Consider the following 12,462-nt stretch of genomic DNA (forward strand, 5'->3'; position numbering starts at 1 on the left):
TTTAGAAATACATTTGAAATTACAATACGGCCTCATTTAGGGGTAGTTTTTTCTGAATTAACCCAGAGTCTCTAAATTAGAGACTACTTTATAACAAAATAGCTTTGTAAAATTCAGTCACATTCAGTAACTAAAATTGAGCTAGTCAAACCAGGTGCCCCATTTTAAACAAATTGAAACTTTTTAGAGATGTTGATACTGCTTTTTGTTACTAGTAGGGCACCCCTGTTTCGTTCTGGGGAATTGATAACCATCTTACAGATGGAATTTTCCAGTTGAGAGGCATTTGCTCCATGGCAAGCCAGCAATTTTTCTTGTCACTTTTGATTTGGACCTCATATTTGAAATGTTCTCCATATTCTTTATGTTGTCTTAATATATGTGTCATGTTTCCCTGACAGACAGTCAAAGGAATTTCTTGCTTGGTTTTGTGTTGTTGCTTTGCTGTGTAACTACTTAGCTCTTGAGGAGCGCCCTCCAGGATCTCTTAAAGTGAATTTCGTTTTTGCCACAGTCTATATGTTTAGTTAGATCACTCTGGAACTAGCCTCCAAATTTGGTGAAACTTTCTGCTCTTTAGAGCGATGCTGTAACAGATACGAATAAAATTAAGTCTCTATAGAAATAAGGGAAGTTTAAGGAATATGTTCATTTATTTCAGTTCCATATTGAAAATTTTAAACATACTAGAATAATTCCAGGAGTTAGAAATTGTATGCTGTCTCTCACACACCAAACGGAAAAGTAATTCATAAAAAATGATCATAGTTTTATTGAGAGTAACACATTTGTAGAAAACGAGGAAGAACCAGGAGAAAATCCTGAACGTAATAGATCGTCTCTGGTAATACAGAGTAGGCAAGCAAATAATCCCCAACACAGTTGCTGGAGTCCAGGGCAGTACAGAATACAAACAGAAGTCTTCTGCTGGTACCGCTGCCTTGTCAAGGGTCACAGGTGGGTCATCTGCTTCACAGAGGGTTGTCAAGAACTTGCAGCATGCAGTTTTAGTTGAAAATGAGTACTGAGTGAACTTTTAGTAATTGTCATGAGAACGCCACGCCCTCATGTACGTTCTTTCTCATTTCAAAGCGTTCATCTGGACTTGAGGTTTTTCTCTTTGTATGTAAGTAGATACTTAAGGGTTTGAAAACTGAAGATGTTTATATTACTTATTTGTTTAGTTGAAGACTTTAACTCAGTCATTTTGAAGAGTGGAATCCGAATTTCTGAAAAATTGGTATGAATTTTAAATTATTTTCTGTCCATAGTCATGCACAGACTCTTCTTTCTTCTTCCATTTGACACCAACCAGTTTCCTTCTCTCTCATTATTAATTTCATCTCCATTCCTTTTCTTTACTTTTCACCCCATTTCCTTTTTTTATGTTCTTTTGTTGTTGTTGTTGTTTTGTGGGGGTTTTTTGGCTGCCTTAGGTCTTCGTTGCTGCGTGCGGGCTTTCTCTAGTAGTGTCGAATGGGGGCTCCTCTTCGTTGCAGTGTGCGGGCTTCTCATTGTGGTGGCTTCTCTTGTTGCGGAGCATGGGCTCTAGGCACGTGGGCTTCAGTAGTTGTGGCACATGGGCTTAGTTGCTTCACAGCATGTGGGATCTTCCCAGGCCAGGGCTCAAACCCTTGTCCCCTGCATTGGCAGGGGGATTCTTAACCACTGTGCCACCAGGGAAGTCCCACCCCATTTCCATTTTAGTCTCATGAAATCTGCTTTGTGTTCACAAATCTACTGGATGTGCTGCTACCATCATTGACTTATTCTAGTTTAAATGTCTTCTCTTGGTCTACGTATTCCACTTCTCTCTCTTCCTTTTGATGCTTTAGAGTATCTTTTTTGCTAACTCTTCTCCTTTTCTGTACCTCTTCCTTTTCTTATATAAGGCTTTACACTTAGCAATCTCTTTTTTATTTCTGCACACAGTATAACCTTTGAAAAGTTGATGATTTGGTTGGATCTTATAGTTTCCTTTTACCTTCTGTGCTGATGGCTTCAAAATCTACAGCTCCTGATTATCCTTTGGAGAGCCAGACCCGTATTTCCAGATAAATGGAGTAGTGTCATGGGTCCTTTTGAGAATTTGGTAGAAGTAGTGAACTACTGTCCTTTTCCATCCAGTTCCCCCACCCCACCCAACCTAACCCTTCAGATATGTGCATGTGACTTTGCACATGTGCACACATGTGTGCCCTTACGTGGTCCAGAGGATTACAGACCCCCTTAATTCCAACAGTGGATCCTCAATGAGAATTCCTATTTTAGAGCTCATCCATTTGGGTATCCTACTGATGCCTCAGTTTAAACCCTTATGGTTTCATTTTTAATGTACATTCCTTCTTCTCTCTAATATTTCTCCCAAAATTTCAGCTTAGAAAGTCTATAATTATCTTCATTCACAATATCTATTCAAGTACATTTTGTTATTTCTTTCTCTGAAAGCCTGTTGGATTTACTGTCCTGACATTCTCATTACTAATAGCTTTCTCCAGTATTTATTTGCTTGTATACCGCTATATTTTCTGACTTGCTAGTTTTTCTGTCTTTAAGCTAGATCCCTTTCACTTATTCCTACTTTATTACTGCTAGATTATTTTTTCTTAAACTTTTTTGCACAGTGCAGGAGGGTCTAAAAGGGGGGGAGGGTGATCTGCACACTTGTGCCCTCCCCTCATATTAATCATGAGACTTAATCACTTTTAACCATTTCTACTTTTAGTACTTTTGTTGAGTTCTTCTATAGTAATATATAATGTGTTTATATATCTGTTTCTTGATTAGTCACATTACAGATAGTACTTATTGACTCTACACTATGAAAAAATGAATTCTTCACTTCCCCTGCCAGTCATGAGTCGTTATTATTTTTAGTTCTTCTAACCTTAGTATCTCTTAACTCTTCACTCTGTAAGAGGAATGCAGTAGTTCTGCACATCTCCCTATCCCCTTTCTTCCATTCTACCACCTAGTTTTGATAGACACGTCATTTTTTTAATTTTATTTTTTTGGTTTTTTTATTTTCATGGTTTATACATTTTCAGTCTTTCTATTACTGCCATTAAATCTTTGTCTTTATGTTAGTAGGTGATCTTTTCTCCCCCTTCCTAGAATCCTTTTAAACCTTCTTACTAACCATGGTAGTCTGAGTTTTCACAAAGATGTGCTTTGTTTTTGGTTTTGGGGTCCCTCCCTGATTTATTAAGCTCAGTACTTAATGGACTGTTTCCATTTGAAGACTTATCCACAACTCCTAGATTTTTTAAAATGTTATTTCTTTAGCCATTTCCTTCTCTGTTTTGTTCTCTTTTTGGGGAGCTCCTACTGATCAAATGCTGGGCCTCCTGGGTTATTTCCTTATGATGCTTACCTTTTCTCATTTTCTGCCTCTGTTTCTGTATTCTTTTTGCGGTACGCGGGCCTCTCACTGTTGTGGCCTCTCCCGTTGCGGAGCACAGGCTCCAGACACGGAGGCTCAGCGGCCATGGCTCACAGGCCCAGCTACTCTGCGGCATGTGGAATCTTCCCGGAGCGGGGCACGAACCCGTGTCCCCTGCATCGGCAGGCGGACTCTCAACCACTGCGCCACCAGGGAAGCCCCAGTGTTCTGTATTCTTGATGATATTTTTAACCATACGTTCTAGACCAGCGTTACCTAGTAGAAATATAAGCTACATATTTAATTAAAATTTTTCTAGTAGCCATACTAGCAAAAGTAAAAAGAAACAGGTGAAATTAATTTTAATAACATAAAATATGTTAAGTAAAATATTTAACCCATTATAATGGAAATATTATCATTTCAAAAAGAAATAAGTATAGAAATTAAGATATTTTACATCCTGTTTGTGGTACTGAGTCTTCCAAATCCAGTTTGTATTTCTTACACTTACGGCACGTTTCTGTTCAGGCTGCCCAAAGTATGAGTGCTCGAGAACCACATGTGGCTCATGACCACCTCATTGGACAGCACAGTAGTTGATCTCCTATAATTTAATTTTATTCTCCAAGAGCCTTTTGCGGGGCGGAGGCGGGGGAGCGATTATTCCTTTTTCAAAACAGCCTGTCCTAAATTCATGATTGTATCTTAAGTCCCTCTTGTTTCTCATCCTTTGTTTGAATTATCTCCTTCCTATAGAGTAATATTGTTTGCCTTATTGGTTTTACCCAAATATCTGGTAATCTTTAGTGGTCTCTTTATTTCTAAAACAAGAAACAGTCTGAATGACGTCAGTACCTGGCTTGGGTTTCCTGTTCCATTATGAGGTTTGGGTGTCTATGGACAGTATTCTTCCCTGACCGAGGGCTGCCAAGGGGGTCTGTGCAAGTGGCCAGGCAGACAGACTGACAGGCTCTCCTTTTGGGTACAAGAGAGGGGAGCCGACAGGCCTCAGCCCCACAAAGCTGAGACACCTCTAGTTCTACCAGACACGCTAGCTCATCTGAGGCAGCTTCTTCACTTTGTTTAGAGGACCGTCTTCTGTGATAAATGCCATTCCATCCATTGAGCTGAGGTTGGAGAACAGAGGGTTGACTGGAGCATTTTCTTCAGACAGTGTGTGTGTTTATTAATCAGCTTGATGATGGTTGTACCGCCCATTCCCATTCTTTCTACCTGCTGATCTCAAGTTAGGTCTTTCCCAGATTCTTCTCGCGTCTGCTTCAGCCATTCTGAGTCTGTGTTCGGGACCCTGGATGCTTCCACTCTTCAGTCCAGTTATGTTCGAGGCTTAGTGCTTTGTTCTGAGTGCTTACAGTATATCAGGGTGGTGGGTGGTGGACAGAAAGCCTCAACCTAATCAGAGAATAGAGTGAACATGACACAGTGTAGCAGAAGATGGTAAGTGCTATGGGAGGAAAATAGAGCCAAGTGAAGGGAGTATATGTTGCAGAGGGCCAAGGGGAAATGGTTACAACTTTAAATAGGTTGGTCAGAGTAGATCTTATGGAAATGAAAGGAAGGAGTTAGCCAGATGGATGTCTGGGTGAGTGCATTACAGCAGGGGGAGCAGTCTGTGCAGAGTCTTAAGGCAGGATTGTGCTCGTGTACAGGGAGGAACGAGGAGGCATGGAGGCTGGAGCAGAGAGAACAGGAGCAGAAAAGGAGAGTAGTGGAGGAGTCCTGTCATGCAGGACATTGCAGGCAATTATAAAGAATTTAGCTTTTGGGCTTCCCTGGTGGGACAGTGGTTGAGAGTCCGCCTGCCGATGCAGGGGACACGGGTTCGTGCCCCGGTCTGGGAGGATCCCGCATGCCGCGGAGCGGCTGAGCCCGTGAGCCATGGCCGCTGAGCCTGCGTGTCCGGAGCCTGTGCTCCGCAACGGGAGAGGCCACAGCAGTGAGAGGCCCGCGTACCGCAAAAAAAAAATGAGCTTTTTTCTGAGAGAAATGAGGGCCCATTGGATGATTTTGATAGGAACGATCTGGCTTAACATTTTAACAGAATTAGTTTGCCTGCTTTGTTGAGACCAGGCTATAGAGAAACACAAATGAAAGCAGGTACAGGGTTTGTGATAGCAGCCTAGCAAGAAAACTAGTTAAGAGGCTATTGCGGTAAACTAGGCAGGAGATAATGATGGCTTTCCCCAGGCAGTGGAAGCGGTGCGAAGGCAGATCCTTACATTTCCTGGTGGATTGTATGTGGGGTGAGAGAAGGAGAGGAGTTGTGGTTTTTAACGGGAGCTGTGGGAAGGATGGAATTACCATTAACTGAGACGACTGTGAGTGGCAGGTTTTGTGGGGAGAGGTCAGATGAATTTTGAAGATGTTAAGCCGAAATGCTCATTGGACATTCAAGTAGAGATGCTGACTACTAGGCAGTTGGATGTACTAGTACATAGGAACTGGGAGAGAATTCTAGACATGTAACTCCTCCCTAACCCTTTTTGTCTTCCAGAAATTTGATGATACATTTGGTCTACTAAAGACCACTCAGCTCAATTGTCTACTTTGTAGTGGGTTTATTTATACACATTTTTATTTTTCTGAAATTCCAGTAGAATCTTGGAGCGGGGGAAGACAGTTTGACTGCTCAAATATACCAACTTGAGTAAGAAGAATCCAGGAGCTCATGTCACTTCCCGGCTCGCAGTACGGGTGGCCAGCTCTCCTCGCATCCAGTTTAATTCTTTGGCCTGACACTTAAGAGCCCACCCCATGATCTCTTTCCTCCCTTATGACTGTCTGTACACCATACTCGGGTTCTCCCTCTGTGCTTCTCTGTAGCATTTACCTCTCTGTCCTGCCCTTCTCATCCTTTCTGTCTCGTCCTTTTCTGTAGACTGTTTTCCAGGTATATTAATGGTTTTCGTTTCTGAACTCCTGTAACTTAACCACATGCTTTTTTATTGTTTGTTGTTTGCTTTACATATGAGTCTTGTCTCCACAGTGAACATTGTAGGCTACTTGAGAGTAGGGACCTGAATAAGGTTTTGAATAAAAAGCCAAGAAGTTCAGTGGTACTGAATTCATTTATATGTAGGTGTTGGGGCATAACAGGCAGACAGTATTTCATAAGGTTGTTGGGACCATTAAATAAGATAATACACACTCTTTTCATGCTGCCTGGGCTTTTCTGTCTGTGCTGTTTGGGAGACGGTGGGAGCCGTTCCTGAGGAGATGCTCTTTGAGCTGTGCCTTGAAGGGGAAGTGAACTAGGAGTTTCCAATCATAGAATGGAAAAGCATTCTAGGCGGAAAGAGTCTATGTGTAAGAGCCAAGGGAATGCACACCAGCTGTGTGACGTGAGTACTACCCCTCTTCCTCCGCTCCAGGACTGATGGTGCTATTAAATTAATACGTAAAGGGCCTTTATGCCATGCTAATTGCTTTTTAATATTCTTTCCCTGTTTGTCATATAATAAGAAGGCATCTTGCTTTGTAAAACTTTAGTATTTTCAAGTTATAAGAAAAGTATATGCCATTTTCTTTTGACCTACATGCCAAACAATCTGTTTTTGCTTATGGTTGAAAGATGCTTGGGAAAAGGTACTACAAAACCTTAAAATATCTGCTAAATTTTACATACACAGTGCTGGTCTTCACTTTATCTCAGCCAGCAGCTGTGCATGGCTGGATCTTGTTTTGTAGATTAAAAAACACAGTGGCAGAGAGATGTACAGCACACTGTAGTGAGACGTTTGGTTCCCAACAGAAATTATATTTTCAGAATTTATTTGGGGTAGTTATTTATATAAAAATAAATTTTCTTGTGCTTGATTTTATTTTCAGAGGCATGATAAAATACCCTTGGGACAACTTTTATTTCATAAGTTGAAAAAAGTAACTTTATCCTGTTACTTTGGCTATTTAACTGGATCTTTATACGCCGTTACTGGAAAATGTAGAAGAGAATATTAATTTGCATCTTAACATTCACCTGCAATTTTAGTAGTTATATTTTCAGTATCAAGTTGAGTAACTACTGTTACTACTCTTAGGTGAGCTGTTAGTGGGCATCAGTAATTGATTTTTGAAGCCTGGTAAATGATTCGTACTTGGTGAGCTAGTGATAATGGATGCGTTAGGAGGAACGTGGTGTGAGTAGTGCTCCTTGGGGGTACGTGTGCCTGTGTGTGTGGTGTGCATAACAAACTTGATAGGGTTTTTGCTCAGAACCATAAACTATAAATGGATTCTTTTAATGAATAGCTAAAAATTCTTATTCTTCAAGTTATTTTTCTTGGCTTCTGACTCTTACAAAAAGGAAATGAATTGCTTAAAGAAAAGTTTAACGACGTATTTAGAATCTGGTTTTGTTTGGGGCCGTCCATTGCACTTTGAGGAACAGCGGTTGCGCTTTGGGGACATCAGTTGTACAATGTAAAGACAAGAAATGGCCGTCTACTTTCTGGTTTCTAAAGTTTTATTGATGAGTGGTGTTACGGATTGAATAGTGTCTCCCAAGAAAGATACTTGAAGTCCTGGGACTTCCCTGGTGGTCCACTGGTTAAGACTCCACACTCCCAATGCAGGGGGCATGGGTTTGATCCCTTGTTGGAGAACTAAGGTCCCGCATGCCGCATGGCACAGCCAAAGGAAAAAAAAAGAAAAGAAAGATATATTCTAATCTCCACTACCTCAAAATGTAACCTTTTGGAAATAGAGTTGTTAGTTAAGATGAGGTCATACTGGAGTGAGATGGACCCCTTTGTCCAACACGACTGATGTCCTTATAAGAAGAGGAGAAAGTTACAGAAGCAAGATGGCCGTGTGAAGACACAGAGACACAGAGAGAACACCATGTAAAGATGGAGGCAGAGGTTATAGTGATGCTTCTACAAGCCAAGGAATTCCAAGAATTACCAGCCTTCCTGCGAAGGAAGAGCAAAGCATGGAACAGATTCTTCCTTAGAGCCCTTAGAGGGAACCAACACTGCCAACACCTTGATTTCAGATTTGTCACCTCCCATACTGAGAGAATAAATTTCCGTTGTTTTAAGCCACCTAGTGTATGCTTCTTTATTATGGCGACCACAAAAACTAATACAGGTGGTAACTAGCTTAGTAGACCAGCAAAAGCTAAAGTAAGCCAGGACAGAGAAGAGAAGGGTTGAGTTGCTGTGGTGCCTCTCAGTGGCAAGGCGTTTCATCATGCTACACGTAGGAGGGTTAGGTAAGTCTTTATAAGGAGGGTTTAGCTACCCAGATTTTCCCCACAACACCCAAACAGGAGACTAGAGATTTATTATCTTCTAGAGATGTGCTAGACCAGTGCTGTTCAATGGAAATGTAATGCAAACTACATGTCATTTTAAAGTCTTCTAGTGACCACATTTTTGAAAGTTTTAAAGAAACCAGTGAGATTAATTTTATTAGTATATTTAACCCTATACATCTAAAATATTATTTCAATAGGTAATTGATACAAAATTTTAGAGGTGTTTTTACACTCTTTTTTTTCATACTAGGTATGAAAAATCTGGTATGTGTTCCAAAATCTGGTATGTGTTTTTATATTAAAAGCATATCCCAATTTAAGCTAGGAGCATTTGAAGTGCTCAATTTGCAACATACAGCTAATAGCTACCGTTTTGGACAGCATCGCAGTGTAGGCTAGGAGTTGGCAAACTATAGCTCGCTGGCCAAGTCCAGCCCTGTAGTCTGTTTTTGCATAGCTGAGAGCTAAGGAGGGCTTGTGCATTTTTGCCGAGTTGTTTTTTTAAAAAGGAAGAAAAAAGAATACGGACAGAGATACTCTCTGGCCCTTTTCAGCAGGTTGGCTGGCTCCTGGTAAAGCCTGAGGTATAGGAGGCACAGCTGTGAAGGTGTGGGTGGGAGGCCATACTGAAGAGAGATGAGTGAAAGTCAGCCAACTTGGTCTCTTTCCTTTGCTCAGCTCCCAGTCATTGGCAGCCAGACCTGTAGAACTCAGGTAAGGAACTTGAAGAGTCCTCCTCCGGAAACTTGGCTCGGCCAAGAGAAAAGACAAAGATATTGACACCCAAGGTCCCTCCCGTTGAAGCTCATTTATTTAAGGGCTTCTGATCAGCTTTAGTACCACTTATAAACATGAATGGACAGCCAAGGATCATCATACCTTTAAGGACAACTTTTATAACATGAAGACAGATCAAAACAAACAGAAAAAATTGAAATTGGAGGAAACACGTAGTAACAGGGAACAGAAGAAAACCTAAAAAATGATATAATAGCTTCAGAGAACTAAGAATATATTTTATTCATAAAGCAAATGTTTGTAGTTATTTAAAAAGAATCAGAGTGTAAGAAAATGTACTTAGAATTTTTTTTTAAAGCATTAATTTTAACACTAGGAGGTTTGAGAAATAAGGTTGAGGAAATTGCCCTGAAAATAGCTGTAAAAGATAGAGATAGTACCTGAGAAAAAAAATAAAAGAAGATCAGATTAGGAGGTCCAACATCTAAATATGAGGAATTTTAGGGGGACGAAACAAAAATGTGAGGAAATGGAATCTGCAAATAAATAAGAAAATTTCCTGGAGCCTCAGTGACCTGATTGTGGTCAGGGGTGCCGACTCTTTCTGAAAAGGGCCAGACGGTAAAGGTCTTAGACTTTGTGGGCCACGAGGTCTCTGTGACATTTGTTCAGCTCTTCCTTTGTAGCTTTGCCATAGACAATGCGGAAATGATGGGTGTAGCCAGATTTGGGCCATGGACTGTAGTTTGCCAGGTCCCCTGGTCCAGATTGAAAAGATTCACCAAGTGTCCAGCCCAGTAAGTAGGAAAACGTAAAAAGATCTACCACCAAGGCATATCACTGGGATTTTAGAATGTTAGAAGATTTTAAAAGTGGGGGGAGCTTCAAATTCCTGAGAAGTTATTTCCAATCTAAAATTTCCCCCTCTGCACAGTTTCCTAGGAAGCTACTGCAAGATGTATTCTATTAAAATGAGAGAGTAAACCAAGAATGATGATACCATGGGAGGAGCCAGGAAACAAGGAATCCAGTGTAGGAAAGAGATAAGGGAATTCCCGGCTTGACTAAGGCGAAAGCAAAATCTAGGGACCCAGCAGGTCTGAAAGTTATACAAGGGGAATAGTAATCCCAGCACCGAAGCCGGGAGTTGGAGCGTTGAAAGTGTATAGCCCTACAGTTAACCTTCAGAGGCAGGATGGACCAAAAGTTTCTGGGGGGGAAGAAAAAACAATAAGCAAACAATAGATCACCTGATATACTTGACCCTATTGAGAGGGTTTACAGTTTTGATGGAGAGGTAGGGGTCGGTATAGAGAAAAAGAATCAAATGTAAAAGGTAGCCATTTGTAACACCAGGGTTAAGAAAGGGATTGTTCTGGAAAGTAAATATTGTCAGCCGTGAGTAAGTTAGATGGATGCTGATGTATCCAGAGTACTGTCATGATTTTATTGGGAGAATGAAGAAGGAAAGATTTTAGGGTGTTAGAGGGTGTAGGAATTAAGTCATTTGTGTAGTATGAAGTCAGTAGATAACTTCTGAATCTGAAAGACTAAGAAGTATTAGTTCTAAACAGATGGATGTATTTAGTTAGAAACGTGAGATAAGTATCAAAGTGTTGAAAGTAGCTGCTTCTGGGGAAAGAAATCAGAAGTGGTAAGGGTTGAGAAGAGGATTAGTGTTTTGTTATAAACTTTGTAACACTCTTTGACCTTTTAAACTATGTATGTATTTTACAAGTTTCAATTTTAATGAGAATAAAATTGAATTGATAAAACATGTTTACTTTAAATGTTAAATCTCATTAGTCCAATACTTTTACTATAGTAATACAATGATAGTGTAGTTTAGTTTTCTATTCATATGTTGTGTAGCATTTGTTAATATCAGTTTTTGGTTCTTACTCATATTAATTTGGCTTCCTTGGCTGACTGTGATGAAAAAACATATTCTAAGAAACATGAGTCAGTCCTGTGTCAGTCTCAACATGGAGCTTAATGTAGTTAATATCTATAAATAGTTTGCAAATCACCACTATTGCCTGAAAGTTATAAAAGGGGAATAATAACCCCAGCACCGAAGCAGGGAGTTGGAACAATGAGAATGTACAGCCCTCCGATTAGCCTTCAGAGGCAGGATGGACCGAGAGTTGACCGCCTTCTCTTGTAAGTATTGTCTCTTGTCTCAGGAGCTTTGTAATATTAACACTTAATTATCTTGTTTAGTTTTATCCATTTTTCGTTTGTTTACTGATAGAGAAGTGAAATGCCCACATTTTATGTATGCAGTTTTATTTTCTGACAGATGTCGGTAGCATTAGTGTTACTAAATGTTATCAGCCCAGAACATTTTTCCTAATCTGCCCTCCTACTTCGTGATGTCAAATGTAAATCACTCTTCATTTACCTAACACTTTTTTTGTTATACATAAGGCTGAATGAAATGTGTTTCAAATTTTTGTTATACAGGTTTTGCTTGCTTTAAGAGAAGTAAGCCTTTGAGTTAAGATAAACTAAATATGTGTTCAAATATATTAAAAAGCTATTAATCTCATTGTTGGCTGGTGCTTCGTGCATCTCTTTGCATTTGGGGGATAGCTCTTTTGGGTGAGGAATTCAATAGGTATTTTGGTGGTGGGAAGAATTTTTCCTGATATTTTTTAAATGCTCTTGGTTGCTATGATACTAGTCATTTGTACTATATTGTTTTCTGAAAAAATATGTTTTCTCAGAAGGTTTCAAATTATTGTAAAATGCATATCCTAACTTAAAAGAAAAATTAGTCTTCCAGAATTTTTCCATAATTCAGAATTAGGGCCCTTGTACTTTGAAAAAATCTTCAGATGAAAACAGTCATTTGTAGACAGAACTCCAGTCATGTGCATTTCCAGTATGTGAGTTGGCAGTGGTGTTCTAAGAAAAGCAGAATTTATACATTTGGAAACTGTCCCCCTAAAAAGATATACAGATGTCTTGCTTTAGAAGTCAAAACATGAAAGTCAGAAGATTTATATATACCATCCAATTTAGGTGGAATTATTCATTCCACTAAAGATTTGTAAGC

The 12,462-nt window shown here is 39.9% G+C and overlaps 1 protein-coding gene across 1 annotated transcript in view; it reads left to right on the top strand.

Moving 5' to 3' along the window:
* Positions 1-12,462, top strand: part of ENAH (ENAH actin regulator) — a 158,086-nt gene that overhangs the window by 116,409 nt on the left and 29,215 nt on the right. The gene's annotated exons all lie outside the window — the stretch shown is intronic.

The sequence above is a fragment of the Neophocaena asiaeorientalis genome, unplaced genomic scaffold, assembly GCF_003031525.2.
Source record: "Neophocaena asiaeorientalis asiaeorientalis breed wild unplaced genomic scaffold, Neophocaena_asiaeorientalis_V1.1 scaffold634, whole genome shotgun sequence".
NCBI classification, from domain to species: Eukaryota; Metazoa; Chordata; class Mammalia; order Artiodactyla; family Phocoenidae; genus Neophocaena; species Neophocaena asiaeorientalis.